General features: G+C 38.7%; 1 protein-coding gene and 1 long non-coding RNA gene across 2 annotated transcripts in view; both read left to right on the top strand.

The window, feature by feature from the left end:
• Positions 1–26,233, top strand: part of LOC140847803 (serine/threonine-protein kinase TAO1-like) — a 199,140-nt gene that overhangs the window by 37,077 nt on the left and 135,830 nt on the right. The window lies entirely within an intron of this gene.
• The window catches only part of LOC140847810 (uncharacterized), a 53,123-nt gene continuing 44,424 nt past the window's right edge, over positions 17,535–26,233 (top strand). The window contains exon 1 of the long non-coding RNA XR_012128002.1: positions 17,535–17,567. This is a non-coding gene — a long non-coding RNA (uncharacterized lncRNA). The remainder of the gene's footprint in view (positions 17,568–26,233) is intronic.

Below are 26,233 nucleotides of genomic sequence, written 5' to 3'. Positions count from 1 at the left end.
CTCCTTTCCCTTCAATAATATATTATCAGTAAAGAAGAGAATAAGGGGGAAAGAAAATTAGGATTAGGATCTAAAATCAGCAAAAGTTAACAATTTATCTTTGAAAAATCAATTTGTCTTTGAAAAACAGTTACCTTTGAAAAATCCCTGCATTGCTCAAAAAAGTCAACATACATGATTTTGTGTATATAACCTTTTACTTTTTGGTGCAAATGTGTAGCATATGTAGTAAGATACAGTTTTTAATGCCCTAGTATCATTATGCCCAGGAATTAAGTGAATGTGGCTCACTCTAAGTGTGACTGCTAGGAACATTTAAGCAACTTTATAAAAACTTAAGTGTGCTGGCTCTCCTGTGGACAGTTTTATCATCTCTGTGACCCTCAGTTGAACTTCATTTCTTTCCTGATGATGTTGGTAAACCCATCACCGTTCACTTGCTGGATGACCGTGAATTGTTGGTAAATGCTAAAAATCGTAAATTGCACAGTAGAGATTGAGATTGACTTTTTCAGGCTGGATTATATCCCTGGCCTGGGGTCTCATGCTCACTGAGTGAGATTTCTGCCTTATGCAGATTTTTTATTTTTTTGGTGTTTCTTAATACCCAGCTGCTTTCTTTCTGTTTTCCCCACCATGAAGTTTCTCTTCCCATACATGTTTACTCATCAGTGAAGCTAAATGGTACCATTCCCATCTTAGTGATGAAGTAGGTTCAGAGAGGTTAGGTGACATTCCCAAGGTTACAAAGCTAATAAACAGTGGAACTAAAGGATAGAAGATACCAGGGATAGAGCAGGAGCATTAGGGAGAGCTATCTTCTTTCTTCTGTTTCATAAAGTTACTTTCCAGGAATTCTCACATTTTAAGGCAAAGTTAGAGTACCAAGTAAGTAATAAGTGAAGAAGAAAAGAAAACAAAGATTAATTCAAATTAGATTGATCTTATAGTGGAGTTTCAAGGCATGAAGTGATCAAGGAGTTTATGAGTGAGAACTTAGCTTTTCCGCATGCCTTTTATATTAAGCAGTAGAGACCCCATCTCTTCTGCCTTCCTCTAAAGTTTGCCCTGGTTCTTTTGAAAATAGTAATAATAAAAGTAATAGCCAGGTTTTGTATAGTACCTACTATATATGATACTTAATAAGTGTTTGTTGAACTAAAACTATGGACATACAACCCTACAGGATAACTATACCCATTTTATGGATTAGGAAATATGCAAAGAGAGGTAATATAATTTCCCTAAAATCATAAGTGCTGAAATTCAGACTTAAGTTTGGGTGACACCAAAGCTCATATTCTTTCTTCTATATAGTAAAGCACAACTCAAGAAAGGACTACCATGTGGCTTTCTTTTCTCTCAGTTCAAGCATTTTATTCATCTCTTGAAAAATTAGTTTGTCATAGGACTCCTGAGAGTAAATAATTTGTTTGGGTCTCCCAGATCCTAGGTCTGCATTGATTTGGGGAATCTGCTTCATCTAGCTGAGAGAGAATCTCTTTGCTTTTTGGAATCTGAATCATTTCCATTTAGAGATCAGGGAGTAGGAATCATATCAGACATAATAGTGTATTTAGGTGTGCTTCCTATTGGCTTCCAAGTAGTTTCCTAGAGAAACATTAGTTGAAATGAGGCTCATAAAAGGTAAGTGGGTTGCTCAAGGTCACAAAGAAAGTTATAGAGTGAGATTCAAAAATGGTCTTCCTTTACCAGATACCATGGTCTTGGCAAGTGCATTCAGTAAATAGTACCTAAGAATGTCATTTCCAGTGTGAACTGTTGCTATGTTATGGCAAAGAAGAGTAGAATATTTATTACACTAAAGTTTAGAACAAATTCCATGAAATTTATTTCAAGCATAACAGCAATAATCCCACACGCATACCTCATCTCTCTTAATCCTTGCAACATCCACGTGCAGGAGAAGGATGCATGGAAAGTGCAGCTTCTGTTTTTAGCAGACTGGATCCTGGAGGTGACATATCTACCCAGTGTCTCACAGTCTGGAGGTCCTAAGGATAACAAATGTGTTCCCAAGGAAAAGGGAAGCTTTAGAATGAGAGATGGCTATAATTAAAGTTATTAGGAAAGAAAGGTTCAGTTATCAAGGAAGAAATGAGTCAGCAGCAAGTTTAAACACAAACTGAACTATGGGTGTTTCTCTCATGGTAGCTTATTTTGAGAGAGTATGATGCCATCCATGCTCAGAAAGCGGCCTGAACCTAGAATAGGAAGACCAAATCCTAAATATTCTGGGGACAGTGCACATCAGACTTAAGAAAACAATTATCTTGTCAAATCAGTAATTCCTGAGGTTGGAATGATCTAAGTTTTATAATTGTTAGATGTATATAATGGGTGCCCCTTCCTCCATTTCCAGCACCTAGCAACCACTGTTTTGTTTTTTTGTCCATGCAGCTTTAACTTTTCCACAATGTGGCATACATGGGATCATACAGTATCTAGCGTTTTAAGTGGCTTCTTTCACTGAGTAGAATGCATTTGAGATTCATCTATAGCATTGCTGTTACCAGCCATTTGTTGCATTGTATTTCTGAGTAGTATTCCCTTGTATGGATGTTCCATATTTTATTTATCATAAGTCACCTTTTGAAGGATATTCCAGTTGTTTCCAGCTTGGGGATAAAGCTGTTATGAACATTCGTGTACACGTTTTTATGTGAATATAACATTTAATTTCTCTTGGGTAAGTATCCAGGTATGAGATTGCTGGCTAATAAGCTAAGTATATTTGAATTTAGAAGAACTGACAGGCTGTTCTCCATTGTGGTGTACCATTCTTCATCCCCATCAGCAATGTATGAGCATTGTGCTTGCCATGCATGCTCGCCAGCACTTGGGTTATTTTGGTTTTGTTTTGAATCTTAGCCATTTTAGTAAGTACTTAGTGATATCTTACTGTGGATTTAATTTAATTTTTCTAATGACCAGTGATATTGAGCATGAAGTTCCTTTTTTATATTTACAGTTATCATATAGTGTTCATGTTTTCCAATTAGTGTATCTGGTCAGCAGTGGTTCCCACACCAGCAGCAGCACAGCACCTGGAAGCTTCTTAGGCACCAGGACCTGCTGAAGCCGAAACTCTGGGAGTGGGGGTTGAGTTTTATCAGCCCCTCCAAGTGATTCTCCTGTGCACCAGAATCTGAGAACCATTGGCTTACAGTAGTGTCATTCACCCATCACTGGGTATCAGTATCAGATATGAACCTTAAAAATAAAATCAGAGTTTGGTCCCCATGCCCAGAGATTCAGGTTTCACTGGGTCTGGTGGGGCTCTGGGCCTTTTTTTTTAAAAGTTCTCCAGGTAATGCTTAGGTACAAGGGTTGAAAATAATCTGCTCAAGGTTATTTAGCTAGACACTCTAGAGAATGCAAATCTGGTTTGCAATTCCAGATCCCTTGCAGCTTATTACCTAAAAGTAAAGATCTGTGTGTACATAGCATAGTTGTGGGCATATGTAAGTTACTCAGTAATTATTTAATGAATTAGATTGTATTTTATCTCCTGAGTTTGAGTATAAACTAACTTTATTATTCTATATCTGAGAGCTTCATTTTTATATTCCATCTTATACTTAACGTTCATTCATTCAGCAAGTGTTTATTGACTGTGCTGGGAATACAACAGCAAACAGAATAGGCAAGTTCCTGTGTTCATGGCACCTAGTTAGCTTCTACTTTATCTTATTCAGGTGGAAGTGAGTGCATCTCTTACTAAGTCTAAAACAAAGGTATCCACCTATAAGCATAAATGATAGCCTTAATAATTATATTTGTGTATTTGTTGTATTCAAGTACTTTCCTTCAGAGTTATTTGCCTTGTATTTGTTAAAACGTATATATTAGTCATGAAATTGTTTTCTAGATAACTTTTTATGTTTACTTATTTAATTCTTTAGATATATTGATAACAGTATTCAGGGGGTAGAGACTGTCCAACCCATGGAAAGAGCGTGGAGTTTGGAATTAGAAAGTATAAATTCAGATTCTAGCTCAGCCAAATAACAGTTGTATTTTTAAAGTTACTAATGGTTGGCATAAATTCTCAAGTGCAAGGAAGCAAGCTCAGAGTGTTATAGTCATTTTGCTAAAGGATGACAAGATTTTAATGAAGGAAGTAGAAAGTATTGCTAGACTGTCAAGTAGTTAAGGATGTTCTGTCATTGACAAGAGTGTGAAAAAATTAATGTTGATAGGAACGAATCACTTTTCAACACAATATTGATTTTGGCAACCTTTTCTTGATAGGGAAGCAGAGTCAAGAACAGCACTATTCTCATAATGAGCCATACTGTGTCTAGTGAAATGTACTTATAATGAGCAGATACAATGGAGCTGCAGCTGTCACTGTATGCTGTATGGCCTTTAATATATTAGGGATTCTCTTACTGGAGAGAATCAGCTCTGCTGTTTGCACCTACCTATTTAGTTAGCTTTTCTTTTAATCACCTAATAACGTATTTCAAATTATATATTGTTAGTGAACACACACCTCCTATAAGCAGAGCATTGTGCTAGGCACAAGGAACAGAGGCAGGTAATTAATGTATTGGGGAATGAGAGAAAAAGGACACTGGTCTCTTGAGATTGCAGGGTCCTAGAACTTGACATGCAAAATTTGAAGAAGAAATGAGAGTGGGGGTTGGTATGGGGGGGAGGAGGCATAGGTAAAAGGTGCTGAGTAGAGTTTTAATGGAGTAAAATAAAGGTAGTTAATTTTTTAATATAAAATAGTAAAGGTTTCAGAGTTAGATAAATGAGTCAATTTTCTTTACTGTGGGATTCCTTAGTCTTCATTTTGCAACTTGCAACTGGTTAGAAAGTCAGTCAGTTCAGTGAGAGCAGGCACTTGTCTGCTTTGATAGATACTGTCTGTGGTGCTTAGAACAGCATGGGACCAGTGCTTCACATGTATTTGGGGAATGAATGAAAGACTACAAAATGGGATTAAAACTTAGTTCATGGAACCTTTTTTCCCCCTGGGAAAAATATTCCATGGCAGCTGTTTCGACACCCAGTAGTCCTGGGAGTGAGGTAGTAGGTCGGATAAGGCATTGCATCCCTTTTCACCAAGGCTCCTTTAGCAGACCTGGGCAGCAGCCTTGCTCTTAGGATGAAGTGTGACTGCCGGTTGGCTAGAGGTGTTCCCAGACTTACTGACTACTCTCCTTTCCCAGTTTGACCATTGGGTGCCTACCACTGGAAAGTACTTCCTTCCTCTTTAGCAAGGGGGACACTATTCTTTGACTTCATTTCAGTTGTGTAAAGCAGGAAACATACAAGTTATACTCAAGAACTTTGAATTCTTTCTCCCAACCATTGGCCTTCGTGACCCCCGTCTCTCCTGTTAGGTGGTAGCATCAGATATCCCCCCCTACACAGTGTATTAGGTTGACAATGCTTCTTAGATTTGATGGCATCATGGAGTCAAGAAAATATAGTACCAGCTTATTTAGGTAATATTTTCTTTCTGCTTCAGACCACAGTGATTTTTATCTTAAATTTATCCAAAGCAAAAAATTATTCCTACAAAGAGATAAATAGGAATTATCAGCCACTGAACAAGATGTGCTATCTGGGCCCATCCTAAAAAACCTCTGCCAATCCCCTCTTAATTTCCATGTGCTCCCACTGCTGAGGCTGCTCCATTTATTTCGGCCTCCTCCATGTTCCCTGCTCCTGACTTGCTGCCTGCCAGTTTCTGCCGCAGTGATTGATCGTTCTAAGGTATTAAACTGGTCATGGTCGTCTGCCACATGGCCCCCTGGCCCTCCTGGAATAAAGGCCCTCCTGGCACCAGGTTTCTTCTTTTACTTTCTCACTACTCTCCTTTCTAGCTCTTTGATCCACACATTTGCAATTCCCAGAGAGTATTATGTTCACTTTCACCTGCAGGTTTTACACTAGCTGATCTCTTTGTGGAATATTCTGTTTACTCCCTCTCTCTTTACTTGGTTAAGGCAAGTTCATCTTTCTGCCTTATCACAGATATCACTGATTTCAAAAAGTCTTTCCCAAGGTAGAGTAAGTACACATATAGAATGTGGGACCTTTAAGGAAGTTTTAATGTGGAAAGTGGTTTAAAGTCTTCCTAATTTAACCGCAGATTAGGAAGATTAGCAGGTAAGATTGTTTGGCAAGAAGAGGAATTTGAAGCAAAGTTTATGGTCGCTTTGAAATACGCTAATTATTTGTTTAAATAGTGTGCAAAATGGAAGCCAATACAGAAGTATCCAATTTATCATGTGATTTTGAACATGTATTAATACCACCCTTCAAAATAAAATATTCTGTATGCATGTGATGCTTTTGGTGGTGGTACATGCTGGCACAGACATACTGAAATACTAACTTTCTCATCTTGACTGACTCCTTTGATTTGAATAACAAGTTCCCCCGTGACCCCACCTCTAAAAATAGAAAGTATGTTATTATGTTTTCAGAATTCCAATCTTTGAGAACCTGTGAACTGTTCTTTGTTTTTGCTCTGATGGCCATTGGCCTGCAGTTAAATTCTGGTAATTGCATGGGCTGGCGATGTCATGGTTGGAGGAGAAGAGGAAGCCCCAAAGGAACAGAGGGTTGGGAGACGCATGTTAGAATTACAGGTTATAGATACCAACATTGTAGTTAATAGAATACACCAGCTGTATATGAGGATCAACCTTAAGCTTTGATAATACAATGATAATTTAAGATAGCTATAGTCAACTGAAAATCATGTGCAGAAGGTGTGCCAAGATGTTTTAAAAATGTTTTCCTGGTAATTGTACTTTTAGGAATCAATTCTAATAAAATAGTCCAAACTGCAAATGCTTTACCTACAAAGATATTCAGTAGGAAAATCTGAAAGCAATCAAGAGATTTGTGAAAATCATTTATCTAAACAATAAAATGTTTAGAAAATGCTTTATCATATATTGTTAAATGTTAAGGCAATATAAATATTGTATATGTATTGTGATCCCCATTACTGGGTAAGGAAGTACTGTAAGCCATGAACAGAAGTAGTAAAAGGCATAGGACCCAAGGACCAGCAGGTGATCCAGTCACATCATAAGTACATGGGAGATAAGATTAGAAGGGTAAGTTGGGGCTGAATTACAGAGTTTTTTGTTGCTTTGAATAGGATAGTTTAATTAGTAAGTCATGGGGTACATTAAGTTTTTCATTAGGTGAACCATCTGTTTAGACTTGAACCTTAACAAGACAGATCCAGATATGGTATTTATAGGATAAATTGAGATGGGAAGAGGTTTTGTTACAGTGGTCCAGTCAAGTACTGATAATATCCTGAATCATGTTGGGAAATAGGAAAAGAGAGAATTAATACAAGAGGTATTGTGGAGGTAAAACTGTAGGATTTGTCAACTTATTTAAAATAATAATAACAATAGATATAGCCAAATAAGAAATTGAAGATAGCACTCAAGTTCTAGTTTGAGTAGATAAGAAAGAGGTGATGCCATTAAAAGAGGCAAGATGTCTCATGGAGAATCTGGTCTTTAAGTGATGTGGAAGGATAACTTTAATTAAAGTATATTATATTTAGGGTGCTGGGTTTTGGCATAGATCTTTACCAGATGGTTGGAAATGAGGAAGGTTTTGGTATAAAACTCTGGCTAATGAGAGGGAGATAAAGGCTTTCCACATGCTCCCAGAAGATGGTTGGAGTCATGGGGATAGATGACCCATGCAAGGGGAGAGTCCGAGAGTCAAGGAGAGGAAGAAAAGGAGGAGCCAGCACGGGATGCCAGGGGCTGGAAGGAGGAGCAAAGGGGCTTACGGTCAAAAACATTAAAGGGAGAAAGAGTTTTTCTTCTTAGCGTCATTTTCCTATTTTAGTTGAATTTCCTATTACCAGGGATGCGCAAATTTCTCAGTCTGATTCTGAAACCTATTCATTTTTTTCATGTCTCAAAATTCGTTAACTGATTCTATAATCTAATGAGATGGGGAAATGGAAATAGCTATTTGTTTTTTAGTTTTCTGCATTTATGCTCCTTGTTGGTAGTATTGATTTAGAGTTTTTCACTGCTTATTTTGCCCCTCCCAGTTATAGGTATTTAAAGCAATGAAGACTAGAGGTGACACCTGACTTCCCCCATCCAATTTTGTAAACAAGATACACATGGTGTAAAGAAAAAAATCTCGTGGTGTATAAGGGGACAGTGATGAGGTGTACTAATTTATTAAATAATAGGTTTTAAAAAAATCAACCAAAAAGATTGCAAATACTCTTTATTTAGAAATTTTGCTTTAATCATAGTTAGTTATTTAATCATAATTAGATTTTAAGATTATTTAAAAATAAATATTAAACATATAGGAATGATCTACATTGGCTGTCTAAATCTTCCGTGGAATAGAAATTAGTATCGTGGCACCATGTAAGTGTTCAGTTTTAAATTAAATGTGATGACTTAGCTTTTGTTGTGTAACAAACCACATCAAAACTTAGTGACTCAAAATAACTGTTATTGGGCTTGTGATCCCATGGATTGGCCGTTGGGACTGGATTTAGCTGGGTGATCCTTCTGCTGGGCCAGTTAGGCTCCCTGATCGACTTGCATCTCTCCGTCTAGGACACCCTCAGTTGGAACAGCTTGTCTGCACCCCAGGTGGTCTCATTCCCCAGCAGACTAGTTCAGATTTGTTCCCATTATGGCAGGAGGGAGATAAGAGCCTCAAGAGTGGAGGTAGATCTCCTGAGACCTCGGCTTGGAAACTGGACAGTGTAACTTTTGCCAGACTATTGGTCAAAGCAATCACAAGGCAGCCCAACTTCAAAGGGTGGGAGAATAGACTCTGCCTCTCACTGAGAGGTGATAGCAAGTATTGTGGCCAGGTTTTCAGCATACCAACCAGCTCTTATTTGTTTGTTCATTTTGAATACTCAAATATCAGTTTTTAACTACTGAAACAGTACTGGCTTTCTGTGTGTGTGTGTGTGTGTGTGTGTGTGTGTGTGTGTGTGTGTGTGTGTGTGTGTTACTAACTCACAAAAGCAAGAGGTATTTGAACTGACCTCAATTTTTTGAGTCATTTGTTTGATCAGGGACATGTTTATTCAGATTTAAGTAAAACTAAACTACAACTGGTTTACTTATATAGTATTCGTTGAATATCTTCAAGTGGCTTATTGATGCCTGGCACTGGGCTAGGTATCTAGGAATACAGAAAAAAGAAATGTGGCTTTTTTTTCTTTTGTATTCTTATAGGATGGACAACATTTATTCAAGACAACAAATATTTATTGTTAATGTGTCAAACACTGGGCTTTAATCAAAGATAATACCCAGATGGGTATGACTTAGTCCTCTTAGTGGACAAGAGAAACATTTAAAATCACTGCAGTTCAAAGAAAGATAAGTGCCATGAGAGAAATACAAGCAGAGTGCTATTGAATTAGAAAAAGATAGGGAACAAATGAATCAGGATGCGATTCACATAATTAACACCTGAGAAGGGAGAGATCTTGGAAACCAGAGGGTGATGGCTTCATAGAGAAAATGAGTTTTGAACAAGACTTTGAAGAACAGGTAGAATTTGAATAAGTGGGGAGGTAGAATCCTACTCAGTTTAGGATTGAGTTGTGTTTTCCCAAGAAGATAATTATTTAATTAAAGAGAGTCATTTAAAGTGGCAGATATTAAAGAGCATGAGATAATACTGTACATGACTGTAGAAAGCATTATGCTGGGAAGACAGCTGGCAAATTTTTTTTCCCTCCAGTGGTGCCAAGACTTTATTTTCCTTCAGCAGATATTTGTGCGCTTTGGTTGGAAAATTGAGTAGAGAATATTTATTTCACTCTATAAGGGCAGTGCCCATTTCATTTTCACTGGGTAGTACTCTGCTTAGTCATGTATTGATTAAAAAATAGAAGCAAGGATTATGTCTCCTTGTTGACAAGGAAATCCAAAATTAGTGAAAGTAAGGAAATCCCCACTGAGTAATGTCAGCTGGTACTTTCTACAAGTATGTCTGGATCTATTTAAGAACTAAGCTGGTAAAAAGAAACTGGGGAAATTCGTTTCCTAAATTTGACAGGTAAATTTGTCTTTCAGATTTTCTGTTGTAGTTAGTCCTATTTAAACAATTTAAACTATTTTGAGAGGAATTGATTAAAGTGCATTTCACTTAATGCTAATTGAATAGTACAATATTTAAACCTATACCAGTTGCCAAAGTGCTCAAATAACTATATAATGAGTAATAGAATGTAAGAATTATGATTTTTATGTTAGTAAGTCAAAGGCAGTATTTCACTGTTTAAGTGGCATCGAAAGAACTTGAATCCATTGTCTAGTTTATCACTGCCTTTCCTTTGAAAGCAGTGATGCTCAACTAATACTGTCTTAACTTGAATGTTACCAGATGATGAATTTGTGTAGAACTCCTTGGGAAACTTTTCTACTACAGTTATTTTTAGTGATGGGCATTTTGAGAGTTTATAATAGTTTTTATAATTTTATCTATTTCAATAGCTGGAATGTGTGTTCATTTCAAAGAGAATATATCATGGGGCTTTTCTAAATTGAAAAAAGCATGTGAAAGTATCTTATAAACTGCAAAGTCCTATACAAATAAGTGTAAGGTAGCATTATTATTCCGAGATTGGCACTTGTTCTCTCAGGGTCCCTAGTAGTAATTCACTGCTTAGTTCTAGAGCCACACTTTTTGAGTTCAAATCTGGGTTCAGCCCCTTAATAGCTGTGTAGCAATGGTATGCTCTTAAAAACCTTGCAGTACATTAGGTACTCCATTTAAGGTGGCCTAATAATAGTATACCTACTTCATAGGGTTGCTGTGAAGATTAAATGAATTAATATATGAAAGTGACTTAAAATAGTGACTTGGCACATATTAAATGTTATATAAGCGTTGGCTGTTGTTTTTATCAGCACCTTCATTATCCCTGCATCATGCATAACAGAGAGAGAATTGCCTTAGGCTATATGCTGCTCAAGTTTTTCTCTGTGGAATTCCTCCTCCTAGCTTTGCATTTTCCTCAGATAGAGAACTATGCTAGATGTTGAGGACAGAAAATGGTGAGACTCAGTCCTCAACATCTAGCATAGTTCCTGGCTCATAATAGGTATTCAGTAAGTGAATGGATTGCATTCTAGATTCATGCATATGACCTACTAACAGACAAGTGCCGTATGAGAACGTGGAAAAGGGAGTAGCGTTCAGTAGTGGCATAACATTAGTCCCTTTCTGATCCACTTCCTCTTTGTAGACAAAAATGGCTTGTTCCTTTCTTCCTCACCTGGTTGGCCTCTAGGACACCTCCCCAGGCTTCCATACTGTCTCTCCCAGGAAGATTTCATTCAGAGTGCTTTCTGTGGGAGATCTTTGTTAACCAGTCCTGCTCAAGATAGCCCCTTCCTCTCTATAGCACTTCTTGTATATATATATATTCCCTGCCCCTCTTTATAGTTTTTATCTTTTTGATAAAATTCACAAAAAAGACTATGTAGTGAAAAGTAGGGTCTTTGCCTCCATGGAGGCAGTTGTTGCCAATTTCTTATGTATTCTGGTAGAAATATCATTCTGTGTGTGTGTGTGTGTGTGAGAGAGAGAGAGAGAGAGAGAGAGAAAGAGAGAGAAGATGGTAGCATATTAGGCATACTGTTCTAATTTTGCTTGTTTTCACTTAATATATTTTGGGTGTTCTGCCATGTCAGTGCATATAGGGCTTCTTCATTCTTTTTAATGGCCATATAGTACCTCATAATTTTTAACCAGTCTCCTGATGTTGGGATAATTGTTTGGTGCCGACATTGCTGCAGTAACTATTCTTATATCTACAAAAATTCCATGTAAGTAGTCTATATCTGTAAGGTGAATGCTGGTGAAATTGCGTGAGTCAAAAACATATGTGAAATTTTAAATTATACTATGAAGGGGGCAAAATTGCCTTTCATAAACATTTACATTAATTGAAATTCCTATCAACAATGTATGAGAGAGACCATTTCCTACATAATGGCCAACTCAGGTGTTATTGAACATTTTGGTCTTTGCCACCTACATGTCCCAGATAAAGTGCTCTTACTCTGTATCATATTGTTCAATGTATCCTTCAGAATATTTCCATTTATCTCCCTTATATTATCAGCTCTTTGCAATTTTAGGATAATCTGATATTTTCATTGACTTTGTATTCCTTAACTTTTAGGAGAGTTTTAGTTTCTGATGTTCTATCCCACTGGCCATGTATCCAGAGTTTTGGTGTGGGGAAATATACTCATTCCCAGTAGACTCATAGACACTGAGAAAATAACTAGTGGTTACTAAGGGGGAGGAGTTGGGACAGGTTGGGCGAGGAGGGTGAGGGAGATAAAGGGGCACAATTATTCACGATCACAGTATAAGTTATTCATGAGGACAGTAGTACAGCATGAAGTATATACTCAATGATTCTGTAACACCTTTCTTCATTGATAGATAGTAACTGTATCTAGAGGGGATGAGGATTTAAAAATATGGTTAACTGTTGAACTACATGTGTTATACATTTGAAACCAACATACGATTGTTTATCAACAGCACTTCAATTAAAAAAAAAGAGCAAAGAGGAGGGGGAGTCTAGAGAAAGGGCTAGACTCTGCAAGGCTTCTCAAGACGTGTAAAGCATGGGGAAAAAAAAAGAAAATATCATCATTCCATTATGCATATTTGCATTGTTTTCCTCCATGATTACTTAGAAGTCATAGTGCTCTGTGAATGTTTATGGATTGATTATCTTATATGTGCAGAAATCTATATATGTAATTTTTGAAGCAGAGAGGGCTTTTGCTTTCTAAACAATTTTATACCAGTCCCTGCCTTTGTGTTAAATATTTTACTTTACATTATCAGTATCTGTTATATATGTATCTATATATAGGAAAGATTGATAGTGCTCCAAAGCCACCCCATTTACTACTGACTTTTCCCTTGCCAGAGATGCTAACTCTTGAAGATACCAATTAGATTTATGACTTGTTGCCTACTAGCCCTTGATAGAGCCTTTCTGGGTCTACACTGCAGAGCTGGGCAAGTTAGGTGGGAAGAAACCTCTTAAAAGATGCTCTTCTTGGAGAATGAAGAAGTTCAGGGACTTGGTTGAGCTAACGGGGGTGTCACACATCAGAGCCGAGGCCATGAGAGCCACTGTGAGGGCACACCTAGTTCATAACCAGGATATTTTTGTCACCTCTCCACAGACAGCAAGATGAGAAATGCAGAGAGGGGCAACCTTGTTGTTAGCCAGGCTGAAGTTTGAGGGGAGGGAGGATCCAGGAAAGTGGTTCAGGTATCAAACCACTGAAAGCCATTGCCAGGGCGTGAATTATTTTTACATGGGGTTATAAATTTGGGATGGTTGGTCAGATAAAAGAGATGGTGGGCTAGAAAGTACTGACTCACAGAATCTAAATAATCCCTTTATTAAGATAGCAGAACTGTGGGATAGGATGTCTCCTGCTCTACACAGCTGTACAGTTTCGTATGCACTACATCCTGAGCACACCCCTGTCAAAGCGTGGGATGACTACATGCTGGGCCTGTGCTCTAATCCCCAAAGTATGTACCTAGTGTGCCTGGAGGAGTGTGTGCCGTTTTTTTCTAATTCATCTGCTAATTCAAATGCTCAGGGTAGGCAAGCAGAGGGCTTTGTTCCATGTACCTCATGGCATAGGCTTCCTGTGAAGAACATTCTCTAATCTGTTAAAAAAATAATCTTAGAATGAATGAATAATAATACGTTTCTGTTCTAAAAGTTACATTTAGCAGTAAATGATAACAACTGGTCATAGTTCAATTCCCTTTTATAAGATTAGAATGGGAAAGAGAAAAGAGCTTAAATATATTTGGTGTTAAAAGAGTATGCCTCTTTATGAGAAAAGAATCTTGAACATTTGTAGGGCTTTTTTTTTCCATTTTAAGATTTTTATTCTCTGCTCCCTACCTAGGTTTTCCCTTTGAGGACACCGGAAGCAAAATGAATCAGGCCATAGAAGAAGGTCCTTTCAGCCTTCATAGGTTACTCAACATCTCAACATTACACATGAAGCAAGTCATGTTATTAATCACATTCTCACTTGGCCAAAGGGTTAGGTGTCACTGAAATGTGATTTGAATGCCCATCTCCTTCACAGGCGTGAGCTTCTCTCTGGTATTTTAATAAATATGCATTTTTATGGAGTGATTTAGTCCAGATTTTGTGTCATGAATATCAGAGTCTACCTAAGGTGCTCATGCTTTCCCACCTTCTCTCTCTCTCTTTTTCTAATGTTCCAAATCACAACATTAGCCTGAAATGTGAGTTTTTGTTTGGCTCACACAGTGTTTGGGATTTGTTGTTTTTAAATGTGTTTAGATCAGAGCTGTACTTCTCAGTCAGACACCATTCTGACCATTCCCTTTGTCTTCTATCTGATACACTTCTCAACTGCTTTTCCTGGTAGGCATTCAAGTTTGCAGTTCTCCCTTTAAATGTAGGATACCCTATGAACATAGAATTAAGGCAGGAAATGAGAAGGTAGAGTACAGTTCTACCCCTAAGAGCTTTATAAAGAGGCATTTTACATTGAATAAAGAACTCTCCTATTTTTCAGTGTTAAGAAATGTTCTTGAATCTAACCATTTTGTATCAATATCATTCCCACAAGCACTGTTCATAGTTAATTACTACCAGGCTGGTCTGGGGCCTTACAGCAAAATAAATAGAAGGTTTGTGGACAGAATTAGGGGAACTGTATCAAAGATTAGAGTACCAACAGTCAGTAGTAGGTCAGTCACTTCCAGCCAGAAAATACACAAAATAATGAGTTCAAGACAAGTCATAGGTCACAGCAAGGCAGACAGACTGGGCGCATAGTAAGAGCATCCAGGGCCTATGGGAGCAAGAGAACCTGCATCTGGGTCCTTAACATTAGGGCATACATGAACATTAAATGAACAAGGTCGGAATCAGCAGGGAAAAGAGGCTTGGAGCCAGGCTGAGTGGTGGGGCTCAGGGTTCTGATGGGGCTCCCAGGGGTCCCAGACCAAGGAAATGGGTCACCGAGAAGTGAGTACGACAGCATTACATGAAAGAAAAATGTCTACTTTTTTTACAGAGCAACCTCCTATGTTTAGGTTTTTCTTTTTAATGAGTAGACTATCTTTTTAGAAGAAATTTTAGGTTTAGAGAACAATTGAGCAGATAATACAGAGATTTCTGATAAGTTTTCCCCCTACCCCACTCCCAAATTTTAGCATCTTACATTTTAGTGGTACATTGTTACAGTTGTTAATCCAACATTAGAACCCCATCATTTATATTAGAGTTCACTCTTTGTTGCTGTCTTGCTCTTTTGTGGTAAATATATATATATAACATGAAATTTACCATTTCAGCTATTTTTTGGCATGCAGTTCAGTGGCATTAAATATATTCACATTTTTGTGCAGCCATCACCACTGTCTCTCTCTAGCACTTTTTCCTTATCCTATACTGAAGCTCATTATCCGTTAACAATAACTGCTCTCCTACCCCTTGACTCTGGAAACAACTGTTCTACTTTCAGACTCTATGTAATCTGGACTGAGGTACCTCATAAATGTGGAATTATACAAAAATCATACTTTTTTTTTTGATTTCCTTGGTTAGATTTATGTCTAAGAACTTACATTCTTTTGGATACATTTGTTAAATGGGATTGGTTTGTTAATTTTTGTTTTGGGTAGTTTATTTTTTTGTACATAGAATCGCAACGTTTTTCTGTATAATGACTTTACATGTTCCAATGTTACTGAGCTCATTTATTAAATCTGTTAGTTTTTTTGGAGTTTTAGTGTTTTTTTAAATAGAGTATCATGTCATCTGCAAAGGCTGACAATTTTTTACTTCTTAACAATCTGGATGCCTTTTATTTCTTTTTCTTGTCATTTGTGGCTAGGACTTTCCAGTACTATGGTGAATAAAAGTGCTGATACTGGACATCCTTGAATTGTTCCTGATTTGAGAGAAAAAGCTGTCAGCTTTTCACCATGGACTATGATATTAGCTGTGGGTAAGTCATATAAGGTCTTTTTTTATGTTGATATAGGTTCCTTCTATACCAACTTTGGTGAAATGTTTTATCATGAGTGGATACGAATTTTGTCAGATCCTCTTTCACCATGTATTGAGATGGTTGTATAGTTTTTATCCTTCCTTTGGTTAACACGGTGTTTGCATGTATTTAATTTGCTGGTAGTAAGCCATCTATGCATCCCTAGAAATAAATCCCATTTGGTTTGGTGAATGATCCTTTAATGTATTTTTGAAGGCAGTTTGCTAATATTTTTGTTGAGGATTTTTACAACTATGGCTTTACAGGAATATTGGTGGGTAGTTTGTCCTTTTTTTTTTTTTTGGTAGTGTCCTAATCTTGTTTTGGTAACAGTGTGATTTTGGCCTCATAGAAATGAATTTGTAAGTGTTCCTTCCTCTTCAATTTTTGGGAATAGTTTGAGAAGATAGGTATTAACTCTTCTTTCAATTGTTTGGGTGGAATTCTCCTATGAAAAACATATTGGACTTTTGATTGTGTGGAGTTTTTGATTACTGATTCAATTGGTTGCTAGTTGTTAGTCTGTTCAGATTTCTATTTCCTCCAGAACAGGTTTTTAACATGGTATGATTCTACGGAACTTATCCATTTCTTCTAGGATGTCAAAATTATTGCCCATATAATTTTTCATACTTATCTCTTCAATCCTTTGTATTTCAGTGAGTGTCACTTCTCTTTAAATTTCTATTTCTGATTTTGAGTCCTGTCCTTTTTATTTCTTGATAAGGTCTAGGTAAATGTTTACCCATTTTGTTTGTCTTCAAAGAATCAGTTCTTTCATTCTTCTTTTACACTTTTTTTTTTTTTAGTGTTTATTTCATTTACTTGCACTGTGATTTCATTTTTTTTCCTTCTATTTTCTGTCTTCTAACTTGTGCCATCGGTCGGGGGGCGGGCCTGCGCGCGTGGCGCCCTCGCGCTCATTGGCCGTGAGGGCCCGTCTGTCGGGGACGGACAGCCGTTGGGCGCAGATTGCGTAACCCTGGGGCGGTGTGTAGTAGCTGCAGGCGCCGCCGCCGCCTTTTATTCAACGGCCAGTAGCATCATGAGCGCCGCAGGGATACCAGCCGCCCGCAGCGCCTTCCCTGCTTCGGGCCGCCGTAACGTCTGCGCAGCGGCGCGACGGAGACCAGATGATGGGCCCGCGAAGTTCTGGGCCCCGCACTGTGCTTGGCTGCGCCTTCCTGCCGACCTTGCCCCCCCAGCCTTGGATCGCCGCCTCGCACCCGCTGGGCTCCCGGCGCCGCACTCGCCCCCTTCTCGGCTCTCCCCGCGCCGGGCGGACGGCGGCGGTCGGCCCGGACTTGGAGCCGCTGGCCCGGCCGACCGGACTTCAGAGACCTCGACTGAGAAGCGGCTCCCGCTTCCGCGGATCTGCGCGTGGAGGTTCCAGAACGGGTCCCCACTTCAGCGGGTGAAGACGACAGCGACGGCTCTGCGGGCTGGAAGGTACGTGGCCGCGGGGCGCGGCGCGGGACCCCTGCCTCCGCCCTGAGGGCCACGGGGGAAACCGGGACAAGGGGGCGGGCGGCCGTGCGAGTTGCTCGGCGGTCAGCGCGTGGCCCGTGGGGCCGGGAAGCGGCCGACGCGGGTGGTGGGCTCGCGGGGCCCGGCCGGGGTCCTGGAGTGGGCGCGCTCCGCCGGAGGGGCCGCCCGGGAAGGGAGGGAGCCGAACAGGTCCAAAATCATCCTTTTGTGTCTGGCTTATGTCACTTAGCGTAATGTCTTCAAAGTGCATTTGTGTTATAGCACATATCAGAATTTCATTCCTTTTTAAAGACTGAATGATATTCCACTGTGTGTGTGTGTGTGTGTGTGTGTGTGTGTGTGTGTGTGTGTGCGTACGTGCGTGCGTGCGTGCGCCTGCATACCACATTTTGTTTATCGATTCATCTGTCAACAGACACTTGGGTTGTTTCCACCTAATGGCGGTAGTGATGCTAATGAAACTGGTATACAAATATCCGTTTGAGTCCCTAGTTATAATTTTTATACCCAGAAGTGGAATTACTAGATCAAACGGCCTATGGGTTTTTGACAGATGTGTAATGTTGTGTATTCACCATAATAATATATAGAATAGTTTTACTACCCTAAAATCTCATGCTTCAACTATTCATCCCTCCCTGTCTTTGCCTCTGTGGAGATTTAACTACTGTTTATAATCCTATAATGTTGAACTTTCAGGTAAAGAATAGGTTGTCTGAACTGTAAGTAGAGTTAGTGAAGTCAGTGATCGAAGGAGTCAGAAAGCAAAACATTCTGATAATGTATGTATGTCCCTTAGGCTTTCATAGTCTGAAAATTACCAGTGCAGTAAACATACACATAACAAACACAGAGCTTTAGAATGTATGGGCTTCAAATAAGGTGTTTTATGAATAAAGAGTTTTGTATTCTATCCGTTTATTCCTCAGAGATTTTTTAAGCACCTGCTCTACGCCAAGCCCTGTGTTAGATGCTTCCCATAGGACTGAAAGATTCCATGCAAGCAAGTCAGAGACTGAGTCTCCATCTTTTGCACTACCAGGGAACCCCTTTCACAGTTGTTCTCCAAGAGCCATGTGTTTTTAAAGACGTCTGTTATCTAACTACACTTGTGTGAGGCTTTTCCAGTTCATTGAAAAGAGCTTTTAAACCATTATTTTAATGTTCACGGAGCCCTAGAGGTGGAGGTGTCTTGTTAAGAGAACAGGTCAGTGTTTTTGTTCAGAGCTGGGCTCTTGGATGAGGCTGGTCTGTGTGACTTTGTGTTCCCAGTCGTATCATTACAGCTGCCCTGAGCTGCAGTGAGCTCCTTCGTGTGGCTGTTTTCCAGACCTGCCTCACTCAGATTACCATTTCTCTGTCTTCTCCAGTTGCTTGCTGACCTAGACTTTTCCACTATACTTCCTTTGTGCCAGTGACCATTTAAATGTAAAAAACATTGTACTAGGATAGAACACGAAGAGAAGAAAAGGCTCTTAAACTCCAAGAGACTTTATTTGGTACAACAGTGGTCTCCACACATTTTAGACTGTTCTGCCCCCTGAGAAAGAGCATAGGCCTCTGATATTTGTTGTATTCATATTTATGCATGTCCTGCTTAATGGCAGTATATATTATTAGTGAAATCGAATTATTTTTCATTTTTAGATCAAAGCTAATTTTGAATAGCAATTTTGAAAGCTTGTATACTAAGGGGCATACATCCTACTTTAAAACCCGGAGCTGAGATAGCTAGCTTTAAGATTTTTTCCTGAGCAAAATGCCAAACCCCCTTATCTGACCATAGTGTAGATTCTATATAGTTAGTGCTGAGATTCTAGCAGCTTTATTGTAAACAGGCAGGTGGATTCATTAGGAAAGAATCCTAGTATCTGTTTCTCATTCACTGTGCTCTCCAAGTCTTAGAGCTCCATATGCATTGGAATAGAAATAGCATATTTTGAAAGAAATTGGGATATTTTTGGATCAATCAGATGCTAGCCATTCATCTCTCACAACCAGTATTTTTTGAACACTTTCTGAGTGTTCACATTACCACATTAGCAGACTCTGACCATTCACTATGCATGATACTGTATAATGAATTCATTTGGTATCTGCAGTCCACATTTTCTACTGTTCTTCCTAGATACTTTTTAAGCATTTCAGCCCCGTAGCTGCACAGAGAAATATAAGTGGTTGTGACCCTTAACATAGGGCCAAATAAAATCTGCAAACAGCAATCTGCCAAAGGTACTTTAATGGTACAAACTTCAAAACTTTTGAGGTCTGGAGGGGTGGGTAGATGAAAGGAGATGGAAGAATAGCCTGGGTTGCATTTAGCATTCCCAGTGTCTGAAAGCCTGGATATAAATGAAAGATGAGCATTTCTACTTAATTTATCTGGCTGTATTTCTGTGCCTAATGGCTGCATATATACCATAAACACTGTGAAGAAGCAACCATGGAAACACTTGTTTTCTTGTTGGGCTAAATTTACTCTGGGTTGAATATTAACACAGTGCCTGGCAGTACTTTAAAAGCAAAAATAGTTTAAGTGTGACTACTCTGAGTCAGTCATTTACTGCTAGTGTGGCTATACTGCCTAGAGCTTGACATTGAACAAGTTGGCAGCTTGTGTTGCTACATTTTTTCTAGGAACTTTGGACACATTTCATTCTTGTGAATTTGCTTGTGCAAGGATATTAAATAGAATAATATGTTTATTTTGTTTCAAACTCAAATAAATTTGAGAATGGTGAAACTCAAGTATTTTTCTTAAGCTTTCTGGAAAAGCTGGATTCTCAGAATTCTGTGGTTGCAAGACTTTATTTTATAAAGAATTAATAAAGTGTCATGGAGGTTTTAGATGCTTGGGCTTTTGTGATCGAAACATCATACTTCCTGAAAATCATTCTAAAAATGAACCTGGTAGTACTTCCAAGTAGGACTCATTAATTTTCTGACATTACCTGGCAAAATGGATTGTGCCATTCAGAAAGCTTCTCTTTTAAAAAAAAAAAATAGGGTGAGATGTGCATCATAGCCTGCCTTGTAGTTAAGTTGGGTGTATGTCTTGTAAACTTCTCTCTTGTTATTAAAGGTTATTTAATGAGAAGTTCATTGGTTTTGAAAAGCAGACCAAACCCACCCACGGGATTTCTTTGGCCCTTTAAATGTATTGCTTGCGTTTTCCTGAGTAACCGTGTGGCTGAGAAGGGCGTGAGTTTGTTGGCTGATGGGAGGAAACCCTATGAAGGATCAGTTGATCTCATCTGGGCTGGGGTCAGGAATGGCTAAGCATCTAAAACTGTGTATAAGAGAATGGTTTTCCTTCTGTGTTGCATTTTAACATGTTTTTATGTTTAGTTTTTGGAGTTGCCTAACAGTATAATTTCAGTTGGGGCTCAGTTTCAGCTCTTTTATTATAAACTGTAGGGAACATGATTTTTTTTTCCTACTAAAAGCACTATCATTTTGCCTTAGGATTTCAATGATTTGTATAGAAAGAGTTTTCCTGTGGCAACCTAAAACCAAAATGAACCCAACATGATGCTTGATATTGTTTTGAAATTGTTTTACCATAAAATTCTTACATGGGAATATGTAACTCTGGCAGAGAATTTCAACATAGTTGCATAAAGTGTGTTTCATATTACAACTTGTTCTTGACTTGACTTCATTGAAATTAGTAAAAGGACTCTTTCAGAAGGATCTGGTGAGTTAGCATCATTACTAAAAAAAAAAGTAAGGAACTTACTCATAATGTATCCTGTGTTGCTAAGTTTTCAAAGTTAGCTATCTCAACCACACCCAAAAGCCCTTTCAGAAGACTGAAATCCACTTACTCATTTTACACTGGCTTAACATTCTTCCCAAAAAAGTAAAAAGTAAAAGAGCTGAGATCAGTATGACTTTTTCCTGGGATATATGATGATTTCATGAAAAAACTAACATTTGGAAATGGAGTTGCTGCCGAGTCTTGAATGTAATATGTAGTTCCTTATTCTGTGGTTAAAGAGATCCTTTAAAACAGGGCTTTTTTTCTGACATGGGCCCTGTGGGTGATAGAACTATCCCCAAGGTGCTTTTTGTATCCCAGCTGGGTACATCACCCTGCCCTAGATCTAGAGGAGACAGTGTAGTCCTATAGCATCCCCCTATGTTGTGGTCCATGGACCCTCTGCTTCTACATTTTGGAAGCATATAAATGAGTTATTTGTATAGCTTGAAAATTAACTCAGATTTAATTAACCAACCCTTTTCTGGTTGTAAACTGGTTATAGTCTGAGTCTTAGTCTAGCTCAGTAGCCAGTCTCTTATTTTTGCAATTGCACAGATGTGTCTTGTCTGTAGAAATTTATTAAGATAACGTGAAGTCTTCATGTGGGACCTAGCATAAAGTAGGCACTCAGTAAAAGCTCATTAAATATGAATTTATTTATATGATAAATATTAACAATTGCTCACATTATTTGGTCTGCAAAGTTTTGTTCCTTTCCTTTCACTTCTGTACTGAAACACTTACTGAGCTCTTATATGCCAGAAAGAGACATTGGAGACAAAAAATGAATAAGCCTTCAAGAAATACATTGTTAACTTTGAGAGGCAGACATACAGATTATGAAACACATTAATCATATGCCTTATTTTTTCAGTCTAGGCACAAGGATGTCATGACTTTGCAGTAGTAACTTTTTTTCTTTTTATAACCATTAACAAATACTGACCTTCTCTGAGCACTTACTGTGTGCCAGCTCTATTCAGGGTGCTATGAGGTCAGTGGTGATATCATGCCCATTTTACATAGGGGGATATTGAGGCTTATCTAGGTTGAACAAATTACCCAATTTCATCTTTATGGCTCAAAACCGAGGAAATGTGGCTGCAGAGTTCATGCTCTTAATGATTATGTAAACTGCTTCTTGTTGGTTGGCTTTATTGAGGAAAAAGAAAAAACTCTTAGGAGAAAATGGGAAGTTGGTGAAAATGTGATCTCCTTAGTGGGATTTTCTTTTTTTTTTCTTTTAATGAGTGATTGTTTCGTAGTACTTTAGCTAAAATCTGTGTTGTTAAAACAAAGTGGGCTTCATAATGGGCTACGTCTGAGAATGATTTACCACATATCCAGCATATCTTTCTTAGGCCATATGTGCTAATCCCTACAGTGAGCCAAGCCTGAGAACGTAATGTCCTTCCACGTTACCTCAGAGACTAAAATCAGCTCTTACACCTGCGCCGGGTTCTGCCATGCGGGGAGGCCCCATGGGGCAGTGCCTGGGGACAGCTCAGCAAAAAGTAAAGCTTCCCTCTGAGCAAGGCAGAGCTGTTTCTGTCTGTGGCTCTGAAGTTCTCTGACAGCCCTTCTGTCCTTTTCTTTCTGTCCTCTCAATCCCATTCACCTCAAACCCGGTGATTCTTTTTTAGAGTGCACACTACTGAAGAGTTATTCAGAGCCTGGTAGCTCTTGTTTCTTTCTTGGCTTTGTCCAAGTTCCTGAGAACCGCAAGCAAAGTGGAAGAAATGCAAAGCATCAGTCAGACTGTTCCCACATCCTCTGGTTTGTCAGGACCCCCTCCCTGAGAAGCAGGGTGGGTCCAAAGGTGCAATGAGCAAATCAGCTTCTCCAGGGAGGTCCCCCCACCATTTGTTTCATATTATGTTTTGGGGTGCATTTGTTTTCATTTGGTAGGGTACTCCCTTTTTATTTCTTGGTGTATCTTACAAGAAAATGTCTCTTAACATTGTACGTATTTACTGAACAAAGTCATTTGCGAGAACATTGCAGCTTTCACTTCAGGCAGCCCAGCTTTTGGCAGTTGTAGACATTAGCATCTCTTTGATGAGGTGTGGATGACACGCTTTTACTAGAGAATGAATGCATTTCCAGGTACAATATTAGTGTTATCTTATTTTTCAAGTAGTGATTTCTGAAAGATGAACTTTTTCATGGGTTGTTACACTTTTATCAAATTGTATCACTGTGTCTTTGAAGTCACCCTCCCTTAGCACCCACATGGGTAACACTTAACTGTCATTTATACTCTTGATTCAGTATAACCTTTATTTATTTATTTATTTTAAAGTATACAGTTTTCTTGAAGAAAACCAGAATGAAACATTTTACTTGAGCATTTTCTTGGCACGTTAAACTGACAGACTGGGAGACAAACTGGTGCACTATGGAAATAAATGCATTCCCACCTTGAGGGCACCATGGCTTTTGACCACATATTCTCATGGCCTCGTTTTTGTGTGAACTTTCTTTTAAACATGTCCAATACTGACGTTTTAAAATAACATTTTATAAATTTGCCAGAAAGGGAAGGTGACCATCCAATTATCAGGTGGTAAATTCTAATCATGGGACATTTGCGTGGGTCACCTGTAATTGAAGACAAGTGCATCCTTTGTAATTGAAGAGAGTACAAATGAGGACATTAATGGCCAGGAAGAGAAAGTGGAGAGGTGAGCAGCTGCTCCCTCTACACTGGACCCCTCCTGTCTGGAACCAGGATCAGCTCTAGATCTCATCCTTGATGCTGGAGGGCCTTGGAGGTTGGGGAAGCCACTCTGGGTTGGTGTTTCCCTGGGTTTTCACTTCCTGACTCCTGGTGGAAGGAATACCACTTGTCGCAGAGTGCGTGGGAGTGACTCTTGAGAATAAAAATGTAGTTTTAGAAATGAAGTGGTGGGAATTAAAGAGGGAGACATACGGGAATAAGTACAAGAGGGGGAGAAAATTTCAAGAGGAAGTCACAGGCAAGGAAGAGCCGCTTTGCCTCTCTCCTTACTCCTCCCTATTTGACAGTTTGGTTATTTCTGCTCTCTCCCTTGGCTTCATTTTTTCTCTGCCCTGTTGGTGGCACTACCCTTTGAAACTTGTTCTCTCCTCCCTCTCTCCTATTAGTTCTGTTCTTCCCAACTTCTCACCCCCCATCAGCTTCGTTTAATGGCCCGTCATCCCGCTCTGCAGAGGGGTCTACCCCTGCGTGCCACATTCATGGCCATGTCTGGTGCAGTCTGCGATACCTGTGGTGACTCGGAGTCAGTTTTACAATCAGCCTTTACTACCGAACAAACTTAGGCAGACCTCCCGTGTTCCCTTTTAGGCAGAATGAACCCCTGCACTCATCCTTGTCCGTCTTCCAACTGAGGGGACAGCCTCCAGGTCCATGAGACCCGAGACCCAGGTCCTGCCACGTCCTAGACGTTGTGGTCGAGATTCCATAAACCATGTCTGCATCAGTTCTGCAAGTAATGAGAGAAAATGAGGATTTTCCTGGTCTGTGGATAGGGTAGCTGTGGCTCAGAGAGAGCAAGTCACACAGCCAAGCAGCAGCCGAGCTGGATGTCAGCTGAGTCTTTCCCCCTCCAGAGCTAGGACTTACTTCTCTGCCTACCAAATAACTAGTCAAATGGGTACTTACTCTGCTTTCTGTTCAAATTAAGGGCAACTTTTATCAATACCTGCTAAACTACAGCATTAACTCTTGGTTTTTAATGATGTCTGCATGAATATGTTGCAATTAATATTAAAAATCAGAGTCTTTTACTGGGCTAATAAAACAATTTTACTTATTTGCAAATCTGACTAAAGTTTAATTAGAATTTCTTTATATTTAATCTTTCAGAAATTACTTTGCTAACTATATAATTGTGTATGTAGCACATTCAGATAATACAAGGGACAAAAAATAAAAATCACCTATAATCTCCCCACTTCAAAATAACCACATTTTAACATCTTCTGTATTTCCTTAGTCTTTTTTTCTCCAAGGTATATACTTGCAAAATTGGAATCAGCTTTATGTCCTGATTATTTCACTCATATAGTGTGAGCTGATGAAGTATTTGAAAACATGATTTTAAAATGATTCCTAATATTCATTTTATGTGTGTACCATGATTATTCCTCTTTGAATCATCACCCCACTATTAGTATTCATTCACTGGTAGCCCATCAGTGGATAACAATTGATACCAATTTTTAAAATCAGTTTGGTAGTTTGAAAGTAATACCTTGCTATATACATTGAGTGTGAAGTTTCAAAAAATGTGCCATTTTAGGTCATGTCTTCATTATTTTTAATAAATATATTATAAAGATTAAAAATGGTGTGTTTTTCAGGGAGAAGTTTTCTAAAAACTACTTCCAAAGTTAGAACAAGTGATTGGTATTTTGTGCTGATAAAAGTTAAGTCCTTTTGAATATGTTTTTCATACATATATTTATTCAATCAGCCAACATTTTAAAAATCCCTTCCAGTAAAAGGTGTTAATTGCTGAGAATAAAAAGAAGAAAAGTATGATTTCTGCCTTTGAGAAGCTTGTAATTGATAAAGGCAACATGTGTATAAATGTAATTTTATATTTAATTTAAATAATAATATTATGGTACAAAGAAATAAACACTAAAGTAAAGCTGCAAGCAGTGTAAAGGGAGAACACAAAGGAAAAGTGGTTAATTCTGATCCATGGAATAAAGGGAAGACTTCCTGGGAGTTGTTAACATTTGAGCCAGGCTTTGATGCATGGGTAGAATTTCACTCGGAGAAGGCAATAAAGGGCATATGAGGCAGACAGTATAATATTATCAGAACCACAGGGGCCTGAGAGTGCATGTCATATTTGAGAAAAGCAAATGT

Source organism: Manis javanica, chromosome 2 (genome assembly GCF_040802235.1).
Source record: "Manis javanica isolate MJ-LG chromosome 2, MJ_LKY, whole genome shotgun sequence".
NCBI lineage: Eukaryota > Metazoa > Chordata > Mammalia > Pholidota > Manidae > Manis > Manis javanica.
This window is presented reverse-complemented; position numbering and strand designations above follow the sequence as displayed.